General features: G+C 42.9%; 5 non-coding genes across 5 annotated transcripts; all 5 read left to right on the plus strand.

Annotated features, from left to right (window-relative positions):
- Positions 1-3191: 3191 nt before the first annotated feature.
- On the plus strand, positions 3192-3408 carry LOC142491805 (small nucleolar RNA U3). Its single transcript, XR_012800548.1, has one exon. It is a non-coding gene; the product is annotated as a small nucleolar RNA U3 (small nucleolar RNA).
- A 4421-nt stretch (positions 3409-7829) lies between these two features.
- On the plus strand, positions 7830-8046 carry LOC142491806 (small nucleolar RNA U3). Its single transcript, XR_012800549.1, has one exon. It is a non-coding gene; the product is annotated as a small nucleolar RNA U3 (small nucleolar RNA).
- Positions 8047-12467: 4421 nt separating this feature from the next.
- LOC142491807 (small nucleolar RNA U3) lies at positions 12468-12684 on the plus strand. The gene has a single exon (XR_012800550.1). It is a non-coding gene; the product is annotated as a small nucleolar RNA U3 (small nucleolar RNA).
- A 4421-nt stretch (positions 12685-17105) lies between these two features.
- Positions 17106-17322, plus strand: LOC142491809 (small nucleolar RNA U3). Its single transcript, XR_012800552.1, has one exon. It is a non-coding gene; the product is annotated as a small nucleolar RNA U3 (small nucleolar RNA).
- Positions 17323-21748: 4426 nt separating this feature from the next.
- LOC142491810 (small nucleolar RNA U3) lies at positions 21749-21965 on the plus strand. The gene has a single exon (XR_012800553.1). It is a non-coding gene; the product is annotated as a small nucleolar RNA U3 (small nucleolar RNA).
- Positions 21966-25236: the final 3271 nt, after the last annotated feature.

Genomic DNA, 25236 nt, shown 5'->3' on the forward strand with positions numbered 1-25236 from the left:
GCTTCTTTTCCTTATGTTGTATCACAAAATATCCAACTGGTATAGAGGTAACTCATTTAACACACAAATAGTTTCGTTTTCATCAATAACCAGTGGTTACATTACACCAAAGTGTGTAAATGGAGTGACTGTCACTAGGACAGACCATCAAATAGGTTACATTACCTATTTTATTTAACACTGTTGTATATTATATGTGTGATTTATATGTATTTTGTGTCCCTTTACTTTAATAAGTTCCTACCACTGGGCTACACAAAACCACTGCTTTTTCATCCTATTAGTCATACCTGTTGCTATTTCCATAACTACCATCCTTATATAGGTCTATCTGATGGGTAACTATTTGAGACCCGTAACTCCCCCTGCCATGCCTGCACTTCACTTAACCCCTTCTCCATCCTCCCCTTAGGTCACTTAACCCCTTTCCCACCCTCCCACTGGGACTCTTAACCACTTCCTCTCTTAACCCTGGGACCCTTAGCTACTATCTCTCTCCCCCTGAGGCCCTTAACCCCTTCCTGTCCTCCCTGAGACCCGTAACTCCCCCTGCCATGCCTGCACTTCACCATTTCTCACCTACACTGCTTCCATCCCCCTAACATCCCCCTCATGCCATCACTCTAAACCTTTATGAAAATGTATCAAATGTATGAAAACAGATTTTTCGACAATTTTTAACTGTCAAAAATCTATTTAATATTTTTTTTTACATTTTTTAAATGTGTTTTTAAATGGAGGGACTATCTCAGGGTAGGAGTGCTGGGATGAGGGGGAAGTTAGAGTGATGGGAGCAGTGTAGCTCAGAGTGATGGGGTGAGGGGGATCTTAGTTTAGGTGAGAAAAGATGAAGTGCAGACATGGAAAGGGTTTTATTTTCCAGAACACTTTTTATTTAGATTTACTAGAACATTTTAGACTTTTATTTGAACAATTTTTTTGCGATATATATTGTTATCGCGATACATTTCTTAATATCGTTATTGTGGTGAAAAAGTTGATATCGGCCAACCCTACAGGGGATTAAGTTATTAGGCTGTAGTATATATACCTGTAAGGGAATTGATAAACAAGTACGTACACAAAGACAAAGGTCTAGCAGATGTACAAGGGTCTCAATGAGTACTTATAAATGTCGTATAATTTGAATGACATTATTGTTAGATATATAAATCTATAGTTTTATTGAAAAAATGATAGGATCAGAAATAGCTATAGATACATATAAATTGATATAAAGACGATAACCTATGTATGAATCTATTCAATCGAATATGTCTTTGCTCCATATCTATAAGAAAATATGTGTACGTACATGTGTACGGGGGCACTCGTATAGAAATGGGCATCAGTGTGGAAAATAGTTACACACGTGCATCTACATGTATATGTACACATATATAGCCCTGTTTCCTCTTCCTCTGGGAGATGTTATTCTGCTACAAGGTGTGGTGCTAGCGTACCTGTGAGGATCAGGAGAGATAGGTCGTCTGCGATGTTGAGGAGACTAGGACAAGCTTTTGATGATCACTGATGTTCTTCTTGGTACTTACCGCCTCTAGCTGTAGTGGGCTCCAGGATGTCCAGAGATCAGTCCCCCACTAAAGCACAGTTCTTCTCTCCTGCCCAGGGACTGACATATAAACAGGAGTATGATGAAGCAAAAGGGATCTTTATTCAGCATTCACTGTAGATCTTCTTTACAGCAGTGCATAGGGTCATCAGAGGATACCAGGCCTCTGGATGGTGCTTGCTCTCTGAGCCTGGAGCATCAGATCTTACAGGCCCAGCCAGCCATGAGGGCTGGCTGGCCGGCCTCTCTCTCTCCCTCCCAGCCGGGCGGAGAAGCTCTACCTCCCACTCCTTAGAAGGAGGAGAACAGATTACTTCAATTTGGCACTGCCTCTCTGAGGAACCAGAAGGGGAGGGCGCAAGGTCTGTACTTATACTTGAAAGGCTATACACAAGCCCTGAGTCACCACCACTCTTCTGTCTGTCACTCAGAGAGGAGCATGAGGGGGGTCAAAGGCCCACAGACTGGCTTCTCACAGCCTAGACCAGCGGTGCGCAAAGTGGGAGGGGCGGGAGATTTTTCTGGGGGGACGTGGGCCATTGCAGGGGCCCCGCGCTCTTCCCCGAGGCATTAAAATTAAATGCTGGAGGATCGCGTCAGGCCTCTGCAACGCTATTACTTACCTTGACTCTGCCGGCGTCATTCATGTCCATGGCAACGTGGGGTCAAATGACGCCGCGGGGTCATGAGATGGGACATCACGCGCTTTAAATGACGCTGCGTGACGTCACATGACCCCGCGGCGTCATTTGACGCCGCATCAAGGTAAGGGAGGGGGCGCGAGCACCGGCGGAGGGAAGGCAGGGGGGCACAGCTGCAAAAGTTTGCTCTCCCCTGGCTAGACTACTAAGGCCTTACGTGACAGGGGCAGAGACAGACAGAAAATACTAACCATGTTACACACATATATATGAATCTGAGGAAGCTAAACAGACCAATGCGTGCTCGCACATCACAATCAGCAGTTGGGACTCCTGATGGTAAAGCCAACAACCAGATCACCCAGTGATGTATACCAAAGACAACATTTGGTTCTTCGCATATGATATTTATTATCATAGGTGGTCATTAAAGTACTTTTGAGGATTTCATGTATTCTTACAGATATTTATTACTGTGTACAGTATTAATACAGATGCCCAGACATAAGAAAAAGAAGGGACTACTGTACACTATTTCTGTTTTGTAGCTCAGCAGAGGGATTAATTTCCTGAACGTTAATTTAGTTCCAAAATATTTATTTCATTTATACACACTACAGTGTTTAGATGTTTTCTTTCTTGCAGGCAAAGCAGAATGTATAGGTTTCTTCCGTCTCTAGTCATTTACATCATTCACTAACCTTATTCACCATGTACAGGCCAGGAAGGGGACGTCTGTCTGATTGGCTGCTGGGCAAGACACATGCAAATGACTAGGATAGTTTGCTTATAACTCTTCAATAAGAGCCTTAATAGAGACGTTGTGATAATATATTAGCATCACAATTCTACTACACTGTATTTTAGAAAGTTTCTCACCCTTTGAGCAGCAGAATATTGACATTTTTGGAAAAACTCACTATAACTTTAAAGAGGGTTACTTGCAGTGTGTATTTTCTTTGCAGCATTAGTTGGTTAAGACTATACTTTCAGGGATCATTTCTATAGTTTTTAACTGGAGAAATGTGCTCGAAAGTGTCCAAACTCACTACCCACGAGGAGGAGCTTCAGTGTTTTCTCCTGAGCGTGAAGTGAGCTTACAGTGTTGCTTTCATGCAGCTGCTGTTTGCTTTTGATGACCGTTCTGCTCTCCTGCAAAGGAGAGTTGGAGGGAGAGAACACAAGCTGAGTGGTTAGTTCTTTGTTGCAAGTCAAAGAGAGAAACCAAATGGATAGTAGTCATCATCTTCTTCTTCTTCATATGACTTTTCATGTTTAATACAGCTGTATTTCCCAGTGCACATTCATTTATTTGTAAGCCACAATACTCACTCATTCGCTTATATTAGCAACTGGGAGCTGTCAATTCACATATAGGAATATCTCATACAATTCTTTTGCAACAGGGTGCTTTGTGTTTCTAAATGGAAACATGTATGTCATACTATTCAAATCAGTACCATGCATTACCAATAGATGGCGCTAACACCAAAACACCTAAAAGCCTCAGTGTCTCAGTGCCACCTAAATATTTGTCTTTTTTTTTTTTTTTTTTCAATTGCCCTTACTTTGTCTTCCTAAACGCACACGTCAGTGTGAAATTTTCCAGCAATTTTCAAATATTATGGGGGGAAAAAACAATGTGTGGGTGTCCTTCAATCTGGCTGCCATTATGTATTTTGAATGAAATACCTTGCAAATGACTCCAAATCACCACAACCTTCTAGCCGCTGCAATAACCTTATCTCTTGTAATGCTTTCACTAGAGCAATATGTATTACGTATATTCTGTTGGGTTTGTTGTTGTGGCAAAATATAAAAAGCTATTAACCCTTTTTGCTGTCAGAATGGCCGGCAATGCGCTGCTCTGAAGTGTGTGACAGGCCCACCTGGCAGCTATAGGGTTAATAACATTTAACTACAAAATAAACATCAAAGACATTAAGATATGTAACAAGGATTTGTAACGGTAATTTTTGTTAGATACATCGCATCAGAAACACATTTGCCATTTTTTATTGACTATGTAAAATAAGTAACTACACGGTCAAATTGTTTAGCCTGGTCTAAGCTGGAGGGATTTCAATATATGACACTAAAAGGGTTAAAAATATATATAGATCAAAGAAATCTCTTTGTAAGTATGGTTTTTGAAAGCAGCTGAATAGAGGGGTAAAACTGATTACATCACTACGTTAGTGGCTTTTTTGGCAAACCGAGCGAATTGTTCGAGCAAGAGTGAATCCGCTTGCAAAACGAGCCGTTTAGACACGGTTTCGACATGCGGCAAGGGCTTACAGAGTAGCAAAACATGCCAATCCGCTTATATAGTCACTTTAGAAGCACTTTGTCCCACTTCGGAGCTCCTAGAATAGACCCCTTACTTTGGAGAAAGAAAAGAAAACGTTCCTTATATAGAGCAACATTGAAATTACAAGTGACTAGGTTTGGGCGATATACCGATATTTAGTAATATCGCGATAACATAATCTCCCGGAGGGCCGATATGGCAGTACGCCTCTTATCGCAATATTACGAGATGCCAGTGCTCAGAGATGCAGCTTTGAAACTGCCGCTGTGCTATATCGCTGCTTCTCTCTCCCCAAGTACCCCTCCCTTCCTGCTTCTGAATGCTGACTCAGAGGGAGGGTGGGGAGAGAGGGCATGTGAGAGCAGCAGGCTGCAGCAGGCTGCAGCAGGGAAAGGGTGGAACTTCTCTCCTCACTTTCCTTTTGTTAAGCCCTCCGTCCCCCACCCTCGTGCACTTAACCCCTTCCTCTCTTACCCCTGGGACACTTAACCCCTTCTCCATCCTCCCCTTAGGTCACTTAACCCCTTTCCCACCCTCCCACTGGGACTCTTAACCACTTCCTCTCTTAACCCTGGGACCCTTAGCTACTATCTCTCTCCCCCTGAGGCCCTTAACCCCTTCCTGTCCTCCCTGAGACCCGTAACTCCCCCTGCCATGCCTGCACTTCACCATTTCTCACCTACACTGCTTCCATCCCCCTAACATCCCCCTCATGCCATCACTCTAAACCTTTATGAAAATGTATCAAATGTATGAAAACAGATTTTTCGACAATTTTTAACTGTCAAAAATCTATTTAATATTTTTTTTTACATTTTTTTAATGTGTTTTTAAATGGAGGGACTATCTCAGGGTAGGAGTGCTGGGATGAGGGGGAAGTTAGAGTGATGGGAGCAGTGTAGCTCAGAGTGATGGGGTGAGGGGGATCTTAGTTTAGGTGAGAAAAGATGAAGTGCAGACATGGAAAGGGTTTTATTTTCCAGAACACTTTTTATTTAGATTTACTAGAACATTTTAGACTTTTATTTGAACAATTTTTTTGCGATATATATTGTAATCGCGACACATTTCTTAATATCGTTATTGTGGTGAAAAAGTTGATATCGGCCAACCCTACAGGGGATTAAGTTATTAGGCTGTAGTATATATACCTGTAAGGGAATTGATAAACAAGTACGTACACAAAGACAAAGGTCTAGCAGATGTACAAGGGTCTCAATGAGTACTTATAAATGTCGTATAATTTGAATGACATTATTGTTAGATATATAAATCTATAGTTTTATTGAAAAAATGATAGGATCAGAAATAGCTATAGATACATATAAATTGATATAAAGACGAATACCTATGTATGAATCTATTCAATCGAATATGTCTTTGCTCCATATCTATAAGAAAATATGTGTACGTACATGTGTACGGGGGCACTCGTATAGAAATGGGCATCAGTGTGGAAAATAGTTACACACGTGCATCTACATGTATATGTACACATATATAGCCCTGTTTCCTCTTCCTCTGGGAGATGTTATTCTGCTACAAGGTGTGGTGCTAGCGTACCTGTGAGGATCAGGAGAGATAGGTCGTCTGCGATGTTGAGGAGACTAGGACAAGCTTTTGATGATCACTGATGTTCTTCTTGGTACTTACCGCCTCTAGCTGTAGTGGGCTCCAGGATGTCCAGAGATCAGTCCCCCACTAAAGCACAGTTCTCTCCTGCCCAGGGACTGACATTTAAACAGGAGTATGATGAAGCAAAAGGGATCTTTATTCAGCACTCACTGTAGATCTTCTTTACAGCAGTGCATAGGGTCATCAGAGGATACCAGGCCTCTGGATGGTGCTTGCTCTCTGAGCCTGGAGCATCAGATCTTACAGGCCCAGCCAGCCATGAGGGCTGGCTGGCCTCTCTCTCTCTCCCTCCCAGCCGGGCGGAGAAGCTCTACCTCCCACTCCTTAGAAGGAGGAGAACAGATTACTTCAATTTGGCACTGCCTCTCTGAGGAACCAGAAGGGGAGGGCGCAAGGTCTGTACTTATACCTGAAAGGCTATACACAAGCCCTGAGTCACCACCACTCTTCTGTCTGTCACTCAGAGAGGAGCATGAGGCGGGTCAAAGGCCCACAGACTGGCTTCTCACAGCCTAGACCAGCGGTGCGCAAAGTGGGAGGGGCGGGAGATTTTTCTGGGGGGACGTGGGCCATTGCAGGGGCCCCGCGCTCTTCCCCGAGGCATTAAAATTAAATGCTGGGGGATCGCGTCAGGCCTCTGCAACGCTATTACTTACCTTGACTCTGCCGGCGTCATTCGTGTCCATGGCAACGTGGGGTCAAATGACGCCGCGGGGTCATGTGATGGGACATCACGCGCTTTAAATGACGCTGCGTGACGTCACATGACCCCGCGGCGTCATTTGACGCCGCATCAAGGTAAGGGAGGGGGCGCGAGCACCGGCGGAGGGAAGGCAGGGGGGCACAGCTGCAAAAGTTTGCTCTCCCCTGGCTAGACTACTAAGGCCTTACGTGACAGGGGCAGAGACAGACAGAAAATACTAACCATGTTACACACATATATATGAATCTGAGGAAGCTAAACAGACCAATGCGTGCTCGCACATCACAATCAGCAGTTGGGACTCCTGATGGTAAAGCCAACAACCAGATCACCCAGTGATGTATACCAAAGACAACATTTGGTTCTTCGCATATGATATTTATTATCATAGGTGGTCATTAAAGTACTTTTGAGGATTTCATGTATTCTTACAGATATTTATTACTGTGTACAGTATTAATACAGATGCCCAGACATAAGAAAAAGAAGGGACTACTGTACACTATTTCTGTTTTGTAGCTCAGCAGAGGGATTAATTTCCTGAACGTTAATTTAGTTCCAAAATATTTATTTCATTTATACACACTACAGTGTTTAGATGTTTTCTTTCTTGCAGGCAAAGCAGAATGTATAGGTTTCTTCCGTCTCTAGTCATTTACATCATTCACTAACCTTATTCACCATGTACAGGCCAGGCATTTCCAAAGCACCACAAAGGGGACGTCTGTCTGATTGGCTGCTGGGCAAGACACATGCAAATGACTAGGATAGTTTGCTTATAACTCTTCAATAAGAGCCTTAATAGAGACGTTGTGATAATATATTAGCATCACAATTCTACTACACTGTATTTTAGAAAGTTTCTCACCCTTTGAGCAGCAGAATATTGACATTTTTGGAAAAACTCACTATAGCTTTAAAGAGGGTTACTTGCAGTGTGTATTTTCTTTGCAGCATTAGTTGGTTAAGACTATACTTTCAGGGATCATTTCTATAGTTTTTAACTGGAGAAATGTGCTCGAAAGTGTCCAAACTCACTACCCACGAGGAGGAGCTTCAGTGTTTTCTCCTGAGCGTGAAGTGAGCTTACAGTGTTGCTTTCATGCAGCTGCTGTTTGCTTTTGATGACCGTTCTGCTCTCCTGCAAAGGAGAGTTGGAGGGAGAGAACACAAGCTGAGTGGTTAGTTCTTTGTTGCAAGTCAAAGAGAGAAACCAAATGGATAGTAGTCATCATCTTCTTCTTCTTCATATGACTTTTCATGTTTAATACAGCTGTATTTCCCAGTGCACATTCATTTATTTGTAAGCCACAATACTCACTCATTCGCTTATATTAGCAACTGGGAGCTGTCAATTCACATATAGGAATATCTCATACAATTCTTTTGCAACAGGGTGCTTTGTGTTTCTAAATGGAAACATGTATGTCATACTATTCAAATCAGTACCATGCATTACCAATAGATGGCGCTAACACCAAAACACCTAAAAGCCTCAGTGTCTCAGTGCCACCTAAATATTTGTCTTTTCTTTTTTTTTTTTTCAATTGCCCTTACTTTGTCTTCCTAAACGCACACGTCAGTGTGAAATTTTCCAGCAATTTTCAAATATTATGGGGGGAAAAAACAATGTGTGGGTGTCCTTCAATCTGGCTGCCATTATGTATTTTGAATGAAATACCTTGCAAATGACTCCAAATCACCACAACCTTCTAGCCGCTGCAATAACCTTATCTCTTGTAATGCTTTCACTAGAGCAATATGTATTACGTATATTCTGTTGGGTTTGTTGTTGTGGCAAAATATAAAAAGCTATTAACCCTTTTTGCTGTCAGAATGGCCGGCAATGCGCTGCTCTGAAGTGTGTGACAGGCCCACCTGGCAGCTATAGGGTTAATAACATTTAACTACAAAATAAACATCAAAGACATTAAGATATGTAACAAGGATTTGTAACGGTAATTTTTGTTAGATACATCGCATCAGAAACACATTTGCCATTTTTTATTGACTATGTAAAATAAGTAACTACACGGTCAAATTGTTTAGCCTGGTCTAAGCTGGAGGGATTTCAATATATGACACTAAAAGGGTTAAAAATATATATAGATCAAAGAAATCTCTTTGTAAGTATGGTTTTTGAAAGCAGCTGAATAGAGGGGTAAAACTGATTACATCACTACGTTAGTGGCTTTTTTGGCAAACCGAGCGAATTGTTCGAGCAAGAGTGAATCCGCTTGCAAAACGAGCCGTTTAGACACGGTTTCGACATGCGGCAAGGGCTTACAGAGTAGCAAAACATGCCAATCCGCTTATATAGTCACTTTAGAAGCACTTTGTCCCACTTCGGAGCTCCTAGAATAGACCCCTTACTTTGGAGAAAGAAAAGAAAACGTTCCTTATATAGAGCAACATTGAAATTACAAGTGACTAGGTTTGGGCGATATACCGATATTTAGTAATATCGCGATAACATAATCTCCCGGAGGGCCGATATGGCAGTACGCCTCTTATCGCAATATTACGAGATGCCAGTGCTCAGAGATGCAGCTTTGAAACTGCCGCTGTGCTATATCGCTGCTTCTCTCTCCCCAAGTACCCCTCCCTTCCTGCTTCTGAATGCTGACTCAGAGGGAGGGTGGGGAGAGAGGGCATGTGAGAGCAGCAGGCTGCAGCAGGCTGCAGCAGGGAAAGGGTGGAACTTCTCTCCTCACTTTCCTTTTGTTAAGCCCTCCGTCCCCCACCCTCGTGCACTTAACCCCTTCCTCTCTTACCCCTGGGACACTTAACCCCTTCTCCATCCTCCCCTTAGGTCACTTAACCCCTTTCCCACCCTCCCACTGGGACTCTTAACCACTTCCTCTCTTAACCCTGGGACCCTTAGCTACTATCTCTCTCCCCCTGAGGCCCTTAACCCCTTCCTGTCCTCCCTGAGACCCGTAACTCCCCCTGCCATGCCTGCACTTCACCATTTCTCACCTACACTGCTTCCATCCCCCTAACATCCCCCTCATGCCATCACTCTAAACCTTTATGAAAATGTATCAAATGTATGAAAACAGATTTTTCGACAATTTTTAACTGTCAAAAATCTATTTAATATTTTTTTTTACATTTTTTTAATGTGTTTTTAAATGGAGGGACTATCTCAGGGTAGGAGTGCTGGGATGAGGGGGAAGTTAGAGTGATGGGAGCAGTGTAGCTCAGAGTGATGGGGTGAGGGGGATCTTAGTTTAGGTGAGAAAAGATGAAGTGCAGACATGGAAAGGGTTTTATTTTCCAGAACACTTTTTATTTAGATTTACTAGAACATTTTAGACTTTTATTTGAACAATTTTTTTGCGATATATATTGTAATCGCGACACATTTCTTAATATCGTTATTGTGGTGAAAAAGTTGATATCGGCCAACCCTACAGGGGATTAAGTTATTAGGCTGTAGTATATATACCTGTAAGGGAATTGATAAACAAGTACGTACACAAAGACAAAGGTCTAGCAGATGTACAAGGGTCTCAATGAGTACTTATAAATGTCGTATAATTTGAATGACATTATTGTTAGATATATAAATCTATAGTTTTATTGAAAAAATGATAGGATCAGAAATAGCTATAGATACATATAAATTGATATAAAGACGAATACCTATGTATGAATCTATTCAATCGAATATGTCTTTGCTCCATATCTATAAGAAAATATGTGTACGTACATGTGTACGGGGGCACTCGTATAGAAATGGGCATCAGTGTGGAAAATAGTTACACACGTGCATCTACATGTATATGTACACATATATAGCCCTGTTTCCTCTTCCTCTGGGAGATGTTATTCTGCTACAAGGTGTGGTGCTAGCGTACCTGTGAGGATCAGGAGAGATAGGTCGTCTGCGATGTTGAGGAGACTAGGACAAGCTTTTGATGATCACTGATGTTCTTCTTGGTACTTACCGCCTCTAGCTGTAGTGGGCTCCAGGATGTCCAGAGATCAGTCCCCCACTAAAGCACAGTTCTCTCCTGCCCAGGGACTGACATTTAAACAGGAGTATGATGAAGCAAAAGGGATCTTTATTCAGCACTCACTGTAGATCTTCTTTACAGCAGTGCATAGGGTCATCAGAGGATACCAGGCCTCTGGATGGTGCTTGCTCTCTGAGCCTGGAGCATCAGATCTTACAGGCCCAGCCAGCCATGAGGGCTGGCTGGCCTCTCTCTCTCTCCCTCCCAGCCGGGCGGAGAAGCTCTACCTCCCACTCCTTAGAAGGAGGAGAACAGATTACTTCAATTTGGCACTGCCTCTCTGAGGAACCAGAAGGGGAGGGCGCAAGGTCTGTACTTATACCTGAAAGGCTATACACAAGCCCTGAGTCACCACCACTCTTCTGTCTGTCACTCAGAGAGGAGCATGAGGCGGGTCAAAGGCCCACAGACTGGCTTCTCACAGCCTAGACCAGCGGTGCGCAAAGTGGGAGGGGCGGGAGATTTTTCTGGGGGGACGTGGGCCATTGCAGGGGCCCCGCGCTCTTCCCCGAGGCATTAAAATTAAATGCTGGGGGATCGCGTCAGGCCTCTGCAACGCTATTACTTACCTTGACTCTGCCGGCGTCATTCGTGTCCATGGCAACGTGGGGTCAAATGACGCCGCGGGGTCATGTGATGGGACATCACGCGCTTTAAATGACGCTGCGTGACGTCACATGACCCCGCGGCGTCATTTGACGCCGCATCAAGGTAAGGGAGGGGGCGCGAGCACCGGCGGAGGGAAGGCAGGGGGGCACAGCTGCAAAAGTTTGCTCTCCCCTGGCTAGACTACTAAGGCCTTACGTGACAGGGGCAGAGACAGACAGAAAATACTAACCATGTTACACACATATATATGAATCTGAGGAAGCTAAACAGACCAATGCGTGCTCGCACATCACAATCAGCAGTTGGGACTCCTGATGGTAAAGCCAACAACCAGATCACCCAGTGATGTATACCAAAGACAACATTTGGTTCTTCGCATATGATATTTATTATCATAGGTGGTCATTAAAGTACTTTTGAGGATTTCATGTATTCTTACAGATATTTATTACTGTGTACAGTATTAATACAGATGCCCAGACATAAGAAAAAGAAGGGACTACTGTACACTATTTCTGTTTTGTAGCTCAGCAGAGGGATTAATTTCCTGAACGTTAATTTAGTTCCAAAATATTTATTTCATTTATACACACTACAGTGTTTAGATGTTTTCTTTCTTGCAGGCAAAGCAGAATGTATAGGTTTCTTCCGTCTCTAGTCATTTACATCATTCACTAACCTTATTCACCATGTACAGGCCAGGCATTTCCAAAGCACCACAAAGGGGACGTCTGTCTGATTGGCTGCTGGGCAAGACACATGCAAATGACTAGGATAGTTTGCTTATAACTCTTCAATAAGAGCCTTAATAGAGACGTTGTGATAATATATTAGCATCACAATTCTACTACACTGTATTTTAGAAAGTTTCTCACCCTTTGAGCAGCAGAATATTGACATTTTTGGAAAAACTCACTATAGCTTTAAAGAGGGTTACTTGCAGTGTGTATTTTCTTTGCAGCATTAGTTGGTTAAGACTATACTTTCAGGGATCATTTCTATAGTTTTTAACTGGAGAAATGTGCTCGAAAGTGTCCAAACTCACTACCCACGAGGAGGAGCTTCAGTGTTTTCTCCTGAGCGTGAAGTGAGCTTACAGTGTTGCTTTCATGCAGCTGCTGTTTGCTTTTGATGACCGTTCTGCTCTCCTGCAAAGGAGAGTTGGAGGGAGAGAACACAAGCTGAGTGGTTAGTTCTTTGTTGCAAGTCAAAGAGAGAAACCAAATGGATAGTAGTCATCATCTTCTTCTTCTTCATATGACTTTTCATGTTTAATACAGCTGTATTTCCCAGTGCACATTCATTTATTTGTAAGCCACAATACTCACTCATTCGCTTATATTAGCAACTGGGAGCTGTCAATTCACATATAGGAATATCTCATACAATTCTTTTGCAACAGGGTGCTTTGTGTTTCTAAATGGAAACATGTATGTCATACTATTCAAATCAGTACCATGCATTACCAATAGATGGCGCTAACACCAAAACACCTAAAAGCCTCAGTGTCTCAGTGCCACCTAAATATTTGTCTTTTTTTTTTTTTTTTTTCAATTGCCCTTACTTTGTCTTCCTAAACGCACACGTCAGTGTGAAATTTTCCAGCAATTTTCAAATATTATGGGGGGAAAAAACAATGTGTGGGTGTCCTTCAATCTGGCTGCCATTATGTATTTTGAATGAAATACCTTGCAAATGACTCCAAATCACCACAACCTTCTAGCCGCTGCAATAACCTTATCTCTTGTAATGCTTTCACTAGAGCAATATGTATTACGTATATTCTGTTGGGTTTGTTGTTGTGGCAAAATATAAAAAGCTATTAACCCTTTTTGCTGTCAGAATGGCCGGCAATGCGCTGCTCTGAAGTGTGTGACAGGCCCACCTGGCAGCTATAGGGTTAATAACATTTAACTACAAAATAAACATCAAAGACATTAAGATATGTAACAAGGATTTGTAACGGTAATTTTTGTTAGATACATCGCATCAGAAACACATTTGCCATTTTTTATTGACTATGTAAAATAAGTAACTACACGGTCAAATTGTTTAGCCTGGTCTAAGCTGGAGGGATTTCAATATATGACACTAAAAGGGTTAAAAATATATATAGATCAAAGAAATCTCTTTGTAAGTATGGTTTTTGAAAGCAGCTGAATAGAGGGGTAAAACTGATTACATCACTACGTTAGTGGCTTTTTTGGCAAACCGAGCGAATTGTTCGAGCAAGAGTGAATCCGCTTGCAAAACGAGCCGTTTAGACACGGTTTCGACATGCGGCAAGGGCTTACAGAGTAGCAAAACATGCCAATCCGCTTATATAGTCACTTTAGAAGCACTTTGTCCCACTTCGGAGCTCCTAGAATAGACCCCTTACTTTGGAGAAAGAAAAGAAAACGTTCCTTATATAGAGCAACATTGAAATTACAAGTGACTAGGTTTGGGCGATATACCGATATTTAGTAATATCGCGATAACATAATCTCCCGGAGGGCCGATATGGCAGTACGCCTCTTATCGCAATATTACGAGATGCCAGTGCTCAGAGATGCAGCTTTGAAACTGCCGCTGTGCTATATCGCTGCTTCTCTCTCCCCAAGTACCCCTCCCTTCCTGCTTCTGAATGCTGACTCAGAGGGAGGGTGGGGAGAGAGGGCATGTGAGAGCAGCAGGCTGCAGCAGGCTGCAGCAGGGAAAGGGTGGAACTTCTCTCCTCACTTTCCTTTTGTTAAGCCCTCCGTCCCCCACCCTCGTGCACTTAACCCCTTCCTCTCTTACCCCTGGGACACTTAACCCCTTCTCCATCCTCCCCTTAGGTCACTTAACCCCTTTCCCACCCTCCCACTGGGACTCTTAACCACTTCCTCTCTTAACCCTGGGACCCTTAGCTACTATCTCTCTCCCCCTGAGGCCCTTAACCCCTTCCTGTCCTCCCTGAGACCCGTAACTCCCCCTGCCATGCCTGCACTTCACCATTTCTCACCTACACTGCTTCCATCCCCCTAACATCCCCCTCATGCCATCACTCTAAACCTTTATGAAAATGTATCAAATGTATGAAAACAGATTTTTCGACAATTTTTAACTGTCAAAAATCTATTTAATATTTTTTTTTACATTTTTTTAATGTGTTTTTAAATGGAGGGACTATCTCAGGGTAGGAGTGCTGGGATGAGGGGGAAGTTAGAGTGATGGGAGCAGTGTAGCTCAGAGTGATGGGGTGAGGGGGATCTTAGTTTAGGTGAGAAAAGATGAAGTGCAGACATGGAAAGGGTTTTATTTTCCAGAACACTTTTTATTTAGATTTACTAGAACATTTTAGACTTTTATTTGAACAATTTTTTTGCGATATATATTGTAATCGCGACACATTTCTTAATATCGTTATTGTGGTGAAAAAGTTGATATCGGCCAACCCTACAGGGGATTAAGTTATTAGGCTGTAGTATATATACCTGTAAGGGAATTGATAAACAAGTACGTACACAAAGACAAAGGTCTAGCAGATGTACAAGGGTCTCAATGAGTACTTATAAATGTCGTATAATTTGAATGACATTATTGTTAGATATATAAATCTATAGTTTTATTGAAAAAATGATAGGATCAGAAATAGCTATAGATACATATAAATTGATATAAAGACGAATACCTATGTATGAATCTATTCAATCGAATATGTCTTTGCTCCATATCTATAAGAAAATATGTGTACGTACATGTGTACGGGGGCACTCGTATAGAAATGGGCATCAGTGTGGAAAATAGTTACACACGTGCATCTACATGTATATGTACACATATATAGCCCTGTTTCCTCTTCCTCTGGGAGATGTTATTCTGCTACAAGGTGTGGTGCTAGCGTACCTGTGAGGATCAGGAGAGATAGGTCGTCTGCGATGTTGAGGAGACTAGGACAAGCTTTTGATGATCACTGATGTTCTTCTTGGTACTTACCGCCTCTAGCTGTAGTGGGCTCCAGGATGTCCAGAGATCAGTCCCCCACTAAAGCACAGTTCTCTCCTGCCCAGGGACTGACATTTAAACAGGAGTATGATGAAGCAAAAGGGATCTTTATTCAGCACTCACTGTAGATCTTCTTTACAGCAGTGCATAGGGTCATCAGAGGATACCAGGCCTCTGGATGGTGCTTGCTCTCTGAGCCTGGAGCATCAGATCTTACAGGCCCAGCCAGCCATGAGGGCTGGCTGGCCTCTCTCTCTCTCCCTCCCAGCCGGGCGGAGAAGCTCTACCTCCCACTCCTTAGAAGGAGGAGAACAGATTACTTCAATTTGGCACTGCCTCTCTGAGGAACCAGAAGGGGAGGGCGCAAGGTCTGTACTTATACCTGAAAGGCTATACACAAGCCCTGAGTCACCACCACTCTTCTGTCTGTCACTCAGAGAGGAGCATGAGGCGGGTCAAAGGCCCACAGACTGGCTTCTCACAGCCTAGACCAGCGGTGCGCAAAGTGGGAGGGGCGGGAGATTTTTCTGGGGGGACGTGGGCCATTGCAGGGGCCCCGCGCTCTTCCCCGAGGCATTAAAATTAAATGCTGGGGGATCGCGTCAGGCCTCTGCAACGCTATTACTTACCTTGACTCTGCCGGCGTCATTCGTGTCCATGGCAACGTGGGGTCAAATGACGCCGCGGGGTCATGTGATGGGACATCACGCGCTTTAAATGACGCTGCGTGACGTCACATGACCCCGCGGCGTCATTTGACGCCGCATCAAGGTAAGGGAGGGGGCGCGAGCACCGGCGGAGGGAAGGCAGGGGGGCACAGCTGCAAAAGTTTGCTCTCCCCTGGCTAGACTACTAAGGCCTTACGTGACAGGGGCAGAGACAGACAGAAAATACTAACCATGTTACACACATATATATGAATCTGAGGAAGCTAAACAGACCAATGCGTGCTCGCACATCACAATCAGCAGTTGGGACTCCTGATGGTAAAGCCAACAACCAGATCACCCAGTGATGTATACCAAAGACAACATTTGGTTCTTCGCATATGATATTTATTATCATAGGTGGTCATTAAAGTACTTTTGAGGATTTCATGTATTCTTACAGATATTTATTACTGTGTACAGTATTAATACAGATGCCCAGACATAAGAAAAAGAAGGGACTACTGTACACTATTTCTGTTTTGTAGCTCAGCAGAGGGATTAATTTCCTGAACGTTAATTTAGTTCCAAAATATTTATTTCATTTATACACACTACAGTGTTTAGATGTTTTCTTTCTTGCAGGCAAAGCAGAATGTATAGGTTTCTTCCGTCTCTAGTCATTTACATCATTCACTAACCTTATTCACCATGTACAGGCCAGGCATTTCCAAAGCACCACAAAGGGGACGTCTGTCTGATTGGCTGCTGGGCAAGACACATGCAAATGACTAGGATAGTTTGCTTATAACTCTTCAATAAGAGCCTTAATAGAGACGTTGTGATAATATATTAGCATCACAATTCTACTACACTGTATTTTAGAAAGTTTCTCACCCTTTGAGCAGCAGAATATTGACATTTTTGGAAAAACTCACTATAGCTTTAAAGAGGGTTACTTGCAGTGTGTATTTTCTTTGCAGCATTAGTTGGTTAAGACTATACTTTCAGGGATCATTTCTATAGTTTTTAACTGGAGAAATGTGCTCGAAAGTGTCCAAACTCACTACCCACGAGGAGGAGCTTCAGTGTTTTCTCCTGAGCGTGAAGTGAGCTTACAGTGTTGCTTTCATGCAGCTGCTGTTTGCTTTTGATGACCGTTCTGCTCTCCTGCAAAGGAGAGTTGGAGGGAGAGAACACAAGCTGAGTGGTTAGTTCTTTGTTGCAAGTCAAAGAGAGAAACCAAATGGATAGTAGTCATCATCTTCTTCTTCTTCATATGACTTTTCATGTTTAATACAGCTGTATTTCCCAGTGCACATTCATTTATTTGTAAGCCACAATACTCACTCATTCGCTTATATTAGCAACTGGGAGCTGTCAATTCACATATAGGAATATCTCATACAATTCTTTTGCAACAGGGTGCTTTGTGTTTCTAAATGGAAACATGTATGTCATACTATTCAAATCAGTACCATGCATTACCAATAGATGGCGCTAACACCAAAACACCTAAAAGCCTCAGTGTCTCAGTGCCACCTAAATATTTGTCTTTTTTTTTTTTTTTTTTCAATTGCCCTTACTTTGTCTTCCTAAACGCACACGTCAGTGTGAAATTTTCCAGCAATTTTCAAATATTATGGGGGGAAAAAACAATGTGTGGGTGTCCTTCAATCTGGCTGCCATTATGTATTTTGAATGAAATACCTTGCAAATGACTCCAAATCACCACAACCTTCTAGCCGCTGCAATAACCTTATCTCTTGTAATGCTTTCACTAGAGCAATATGTATTACGTATATTCTGTTGGGTTTGTTGTTGTGGCAAAATATAAAAAGCTATTAACCCTTTTTGCTGTCAGAATGGCCGGCAATGCGCTGCTCTGAAGTGTGTGACAGGCCCACCTGGCAGCTATAGGGTTAATAACATTTAACTACAAAATAAACATCAAAGACATTAAGATATGTAACAAGGATTTGTAACGGTAATTTTTGTTAGATACATCGCATCAGAAACACATTTGCCATTTTTTATTGACTATGTAAAATAAGTAACTACACGGTCAAATTGTTTAGCCTGGTCTAAGCTGGAGGGATTTCAATATATGACACTAAAAGGGTTAAAAATATATATAGATCAAAGAAATCTCTTTGTAAGTATGGTTTTTGAAAGCAGCTGAATAGAGGGGTAAAACTGATTACATCACTACGTTAGTGGCTTTTTTGGCAAACCGAGCGAATTGTTCGAGCAAGAGTGAATCCGCTTGCAAAACGAGCCGTTTAGACACGGTTTCGACATGCGGCAAGGGCTTACAGAGTAGCAAAACATGCCAATCCGCTTATATAGTCACTTTAGAAGCACTTTGTCCCACTTCGGAGCTCCTAGAATAGACCCCTTACTTTGGAGAAAGAAAAGAAAACGTTCCTTATATAGAGCAACATTGAAATTACAAGTGACTAGGTTTGGGCGATATACCGATATTTAGTAATATCGCGATAACATAATCTCCCGGAGGGCCGATATGGCAGTACGCCTCTTATCGCAATATTACGAGATGCCAGTGCTCAGAGATGCAGCTTTGAAACTGCCGCTGTGCTATATCGCTGCTTCTCTCTCCCCAAGTACCCCTCCCTTCCTGCTTCTGAATGCTGACTCAGAGGGAGGGTGGGGAGAGAGGGCATGTGAGAGCAGCAGGCTGCAGCAGGCTGCAGCAGGGAAAGGGTGGAACTTCTCTCCTCACTTTCCTTTTGTTAAGCCCTCCGTCCCCCACCCTCGTGCACTTAACCCCTTCCTCTCTTACCCCTGGGACACTTAACCCCTTCTCCATCCTCCCCTTAGGTCACTTAACCCCTTTCCCACCCTCCCACTGGGACTCTTAACCACTTCCTCTCTTAACCCTGGGACCCTTAGCTACTATCTCTCTCCCCCTGAGGCCCTTAACCCCTTCCTGTCCTCCCTGAGACCCGTAACTCCCCCTGCCATGCCTGCACTTCACCATTTCTCACCTACACTGCTTCCATCCCCCTAACATCCCCCTCATGCCATCACTCTAAACCTTTATGAAAATGTATCAAATGTATGAAAACAGATTTTTCGACAATTTTTAACTGTCAAAAATCTATTTAATATTTTTTTTTACATTTTATAAATGTGTTTTTAAATGGAGGGACTATCTCAGGGTAGGAGTGCTGGGATGAGGGGGAAGTTAGAGTGATGGGAGCAGTGTAGCTCAGAGTGATGGGGTGAGGGGGATCTTAGTTTAGGTGAGAAAAGATGAAGTGCAGACATGGAAAGGGTTTTATTTTCCAGAACACTTTTTATTTAGATTTACTAGAACATTTTAGACTTTTATTTGAACAATTTTTTTGCGATATATATTGTAATCGCGACACATTTCTTAATATCGTTATTGTGGTGAAAAAGTTGATATCGGCCAACCCTACAGGGGATTAAGTTATTAGGCTGTAGTATATATACCTGTAAGGGAATTGATAAACAAGTACGTACACAAAGACAAAGGTCTAGCAGATGTACAAGGGTCTCAATGAGTACTTATAAATGTCGTATAATTTGAATGACATTATTGTTAGATATATAAATCTATAGTTTTATTGAAAAAATGATAGGATCAGAAATAGCTATAGATACATATAAATTGATATAAAGACGAATACCTATGTATGAATCTATTCAATCGAATATGTCTTTGCTCCATATCTATAAGAAAATATGTGTACGTACATGTGTACGGGGGCACTCGTATAGAAATGGGCATCAGTGTGGAAAATAGTTACACACGTGCATCTACATGTATATGTACACATATATAGCCCTGTTTCCTCTTCCTCTGGGAGATGTTATTCTGCTACAAGGTGTGGTGCTAGCGTACCTGTGAGGATCAGGAGAGATAGGTCGTCTGCGATGTTGAGGAGACTAGGACAAGCTTTTGATGATCACTGATGTTCTTCTTGGTACTTACCGCCTCTAGCTGTAGTGGGCTCCAGGATGTCCAGAGATCAGTCCCCCACTAAAGCACAGTTCTTCTCTCCTGCCCAGGGACTGACATTTAAACAGGAGTATGATGAAGCAAAAGGGATCTTTATTCAGCACTCACTGTAGATCTTCTTTACAGCAGTGCATAGGGTCATCAGAGGATACCAGGCCTCTGGATGGTGCTTGCTCTCTGAGCCTGGAGCATCAGATCTTACAGGCCCAGCCAGCCATGAGGGCTGGCTGGCCGGCCTCTCTCTCTCCCTCCCAGCCGGGCGGAGAAGCTCTACCTCCCACTCCTTAGAAGGAGGAGAACAGATTACTTCAATTTGGCACTGCCTCTCTGAGGAACCAGAAGGGGAGGGCGCAAGGTCTGTACTTATACCTGAAAGGCTATACACAAGCCCTGAGTCACCACCACTCTTCTGTCTGTCACTCAGAGAGGAGCATGAGGCGGGTCAAAGGCCCACAGACTGGCTTCTCACAGCCTAGACCAGCGGTGCGCAAAGTGGGAGGGGCGGGAGATTTTTCTGGGGGGACGTGGGCCATTGCAGGGGCCCCGCGCTCTTCCCCGAGGCATTAAAATTAAATGCTGGGGGATCGCGTCAGGCCTCTGCAACGCTATTACTTACCTTGACTCTGCCGGCGTCATTCGTGTCCATGGCAACGTGGGGTCAAATGACGCCGCGGGGTCATGTGATGGGACATCACGCGCTTTAAATGACGCTGCGTGACGTCACATGACCCCGCGGCGTCATTTGACGCCGCATCAAGGTAAGGGAGGGGGCGCGAGCACCGGCGGAGGGAAGGCAGGGGGGCACAGCTGCAAAAGTTTGCTCTCCCCTGGCTAGACTACTAAGGCCTTACGTGACAGGGGCAGAGACAGACAGAAAATACTAACCATGTTACACACATATATATGAATCTGAGGAAGCTAAACAGACCAATGCGTGCTCGCACATCACAATCAGCAGTTGGGACTCCTGATGGTAAAGCCAACAACCAGATCACCCAGTGATGTATACCAAAGACAACATTTGGTTCTTCGCATATGATATTTATTATCATAGGTGGTCATTAAAGTACTTTTGAGGATTTCATGTATTCTTACAGATATTTATTACTGTGTACAGTATTAATACAGATGCCCAGACATAAGAAAAAGAAGGGACTACTGTACACTATTTCTGTTTTGTAGCTCAGCAGAGGGATTAATTTCCTGAACGTTAATTTAGTTCCAAAATATTTATTTCATTTATACACACTACAGTGTTTAGATGTTTTCTTTCTTGCAGGCAAAGCAGAATGTATAGGTTTCTTCCGTCTCTAGTCATTTACATCATTCACTAACCTTATTCACCATGTACAGGCCAGGCATTTCCAAAGCACCACAAAGGGGACGTCTGTCTGATTGGCTGCTGGGCTAGACACATGCAAATGACTAGGATAGTTTGCTTATAACTCTTCAATAAGAGCCTTAATAGAGACGTTGTGATAATATATTAGCATCACAATTCTACTACACTGTATTTTAGAAAGTTTCTCACCCTTTGAGCAGCAGAATATTGACATTTTTGGAAAAACTCACTATAACTTTAAAGAGGGTTACTTGCAGTGTGTATTTTCTTTGCAGCATTAGTTGGTTAAGACTATACTTTCAGGGATCATTTCTATAGTTTTTAACTGGAGAAATGTGCTCGAAAGTGTCCAAACTCACTACCCACGAGGAGGAGCTTCAGTGTTTTCTCCTGAGCGTGAAGTGAGCTTACAGTGTTGCTTTCATGCAGCTGCTGTTTGCTTTTGATGACCGTTCTGCTCTCCTGCAAAGGAGAGTTGGAGGGAGAGAACACAAGCTGAGTGGTTAGTTCTTTGTTGCAAGTCAAAGAGAGAAACCAAATGGATAGTAGTCATCATCTTCTTCTTCTTCATATGACTTTTCATGTTTAATACAGCTGTATTTCCCAGTGCACATTCATTTATTTGTAAGCCACAATACTCACTCATTCGCTTATATTAGCAACTGGGAGCTGTCAATTCACATATAGGAATATCTCATACAATTCTTTTGCAACAGGGTGCTTTGTGTTTCTAAATGGAAACATGTATGTCATACTATTCAAATCAGTACCATGCATTACCAATAGATGGCGCTAACACCAAAACACCTAAAAGCCTCAGTGTCTCAGTGCCACCTAAATATTTGTCTTTTTTTTTTTTTTTTTTCAATTGCCCTTACTTTGTCTTCCTAAACGCACACGTCAGTGTGAAATTTTCCAGCAATTTTCAAATATTATGGGGGGAAAAAACAATGTGTGGGTGTCCTTCAATCTGGCTGCCATTATGTATTTTGAATGAAATACCTTGCAAATGACTCCAAATCACCACAACCTTCTAGCCGCTGCAATAACCTTATCTCTTGTAATGCTTTCACTAGAGCAATATGTATTACGTATATTCTGTTGGGTTTGTTGTTGTGGCAAAATATAAAAAGCTATTAACCCTTTTTGCTGTCAGAATGGCCGGCAATGCGCTGCTCTGAAGTGTGTGACAGGCCCACCTGGCAGCTATAGGGTTAATAACATTTAACTACAAAATAAACATCAAAGACATTAAGATATGTAACAAGGATTTGTAACGGTAATTTTTGTTAGATACATCGCATCAGAAACACATTTGCCATTTTTTATTGACTATGTAAAATAAGTAACTACACGGTCAAATTGTTTAGCCTGGTCTAAGCTGGAGGGATTTCAATATATGACACTAAAAGGGTTAAAAATATATATAGATCAAAGAAATCTCTTTGTAAGTATGGTTTTTGAAAGCAGCTGAATAGAGGGGTAAAACTGATTACATCACTACGTTAGTGGCTTTTTTGGCAAACCGAGCGAATTGTTCGAGCAAGAGTGAATCCGCTTGCAAAACGAGCCGTTTAGACACGGTTTCGACATGCGGCAAGGGCTTACAGAGTAGCAAAACATGCCAATCCGCTTATATAGTCACTTTAGAAGCACTTTGTCCCACTTCGGAGCTCCTAGAATAGACCCCTTACTTTGGAGAAAGAAAAGAAAACGTTCCTTATATAGAGCAACATTGAAATTACAAGTGACTAGGTTTGGGCGATATACCGATATTTAGTAATATCGCGATAACATAATCTCCCGGAGGGCCGATATGGCAGTACGCCTCTTATCGCAATATTACGAGATGCCAGTGCTCAGAGATGCAGCTTTGAAACTGCCGCTGTGCTATATCGCTGCTTCTCTCTCCCCAAGTACCCCTCCCTTCCTGCTTCTGAATGCTGACTCAGAGGGAGGGTGGGGAGAGAGGGCATGTGAGAGCAGCAGGCTGCAGCAGGCTGCAGCAGGGAAAGGGTGGAACTTCTCTCCTCACTTTCCTTTTGTTAAGCCCTCCGTCCCCCACCCTCGTGCACTTAACCCCTTCCTCTCTTACCCCTGGGACACTTAACCCCTTCTCCATCCTCCCCTTAGGTCACTTAACCCCTTTCCCACCCTCCCACTGGGACTCTTAACCACTTCCTCTCTTAACCCTGGGACCCTTAGCTACTATCTCTCTCCCCCTGAGGCCCTTAACCCCTTCCTGTCCTCCCTGAGACCCGTAACTCCCCCTGCCATGCCTGCACTTCACCATTTCTCACCTACACTGCTTCCATCCCCCTAACATCCCCCTCATGCCATCACTCTAAACCTTTATGAAAATGTATCAAATGTATGAAAACAGATTTTTCGACAATTTTTAACTGTCAAAAATCTATTTAATATTTTTTTTTACATTTTATAAATGTGTTTTTAAATGGAGGGACTATCTCAGGGTAGGAGTGCTGGGATGAGGGGGAAGTTAGAGTGATGGGAGCAGTGTAGCTCAGAGTGATGGGGTGAGGGGGATCTTAGTTTAGGTGAGAAAAGATGAAGTGCAGACATGGAAAGGGTTTTATTTTCCAGAACACTTTTTATTTAGATTTACTAGAACATTTTAGACTTTTATTTGAACAATTTTTTTGCGATATATATTGTAATCGCGACACATTTCTTAATATCGTTATTGTGGTGAAAAAGTTGATATCGGCCAACCCTACAGGGGATTAAGTTATTAGGCTGTAGTATATATACCTGTAAGGGAATTGATAAACAAGTACGTACACAAAGACAAAGGTCTAGCAGATGTACAAGGGTCTCAATGAGTACTTATAAATGTCGTATAATTTGAATGACATTATTGTTAGATATATAAATCTATAGTTTTATTGAAAAAATGATAGGATCAGAAATAGCTATAGATACATATAAATTGATATAAAGACGAATACCTATGTATGAATCTATTCAATCGAATATGTCTTTGCTCCATATCTATAAGAAAATATGTGTACGTACATGTGTACGGGGGCACTCGTATAGAAATGGGCATCAGTGTGGAAAATAGTTACACACGTGCATCTACATGTATATGTACACATATATAGCCCTGTTTCCTCTTCCTCTGGGAGATGTTATTCTGCTACAAGGTGTGGTGCTAGCGTACCTGTGAGGATCAGGAGAGATAGGTCGTCTGCGATGTTGAGGAGACTAGGACAAGCTTTTGATGATCACTGATGTTCTTCTTGGTACTTACCGCCTCTAGCTGTAGTGGGCTCCAGGATGTCCAGAGATCAGTCCCCCACTAAAGCACAGTTCTTCTCTCCTGCCCAGGGACTGACATTTAAACAGGAGTATGATGAAGCAAAAGGGATCTTTATTCAGCACTCACTGTAGATCTTCTTTACAGCAGTGCATAGGGTCATCAGAGGATACCAGGCCTCTGGATGGTGCTTGCTCTCTGAGCCTGGAGCATCAGATCTTACAGGCCCAGCCAGCCATGAGGGCTGGCTGGCCGGCCTCTCTCTCTCCCTCCCAGCCGGGCGGAGAAGCTCTACCTCCCACTCCTTAGAAGGAGGAGAACAGATTACTTCAATTTGGCACTGCCTCTCTGAGGAACCAGAAGGGGAGGGCGCAAGGTCTGTACTTATACCTGAAAGGCTATACACAAGCCCTGAGTCACCACCACTCTTCTGTCTGTCACTCAGAGAGGAGCATGAGGCGGGTCAAAGGCCCACAGACTGGCTTCTCACAGCCT

Source organism: Ascaphus truei, chromosome 3 (genome assembly GCF_040206685.1).
Source record: "Ascaphus truei isolate aAscTru1 chromosome 3, aAscTru1.hap1, whole genome shotgun sequence".
Taxonomy (NCBI): domain Eukaryota; kingdom Metazoa; phylum Chordata; class Amphibia; order Anura; family Ascaphidae; genus Ascaphus; species Ascaphus truei.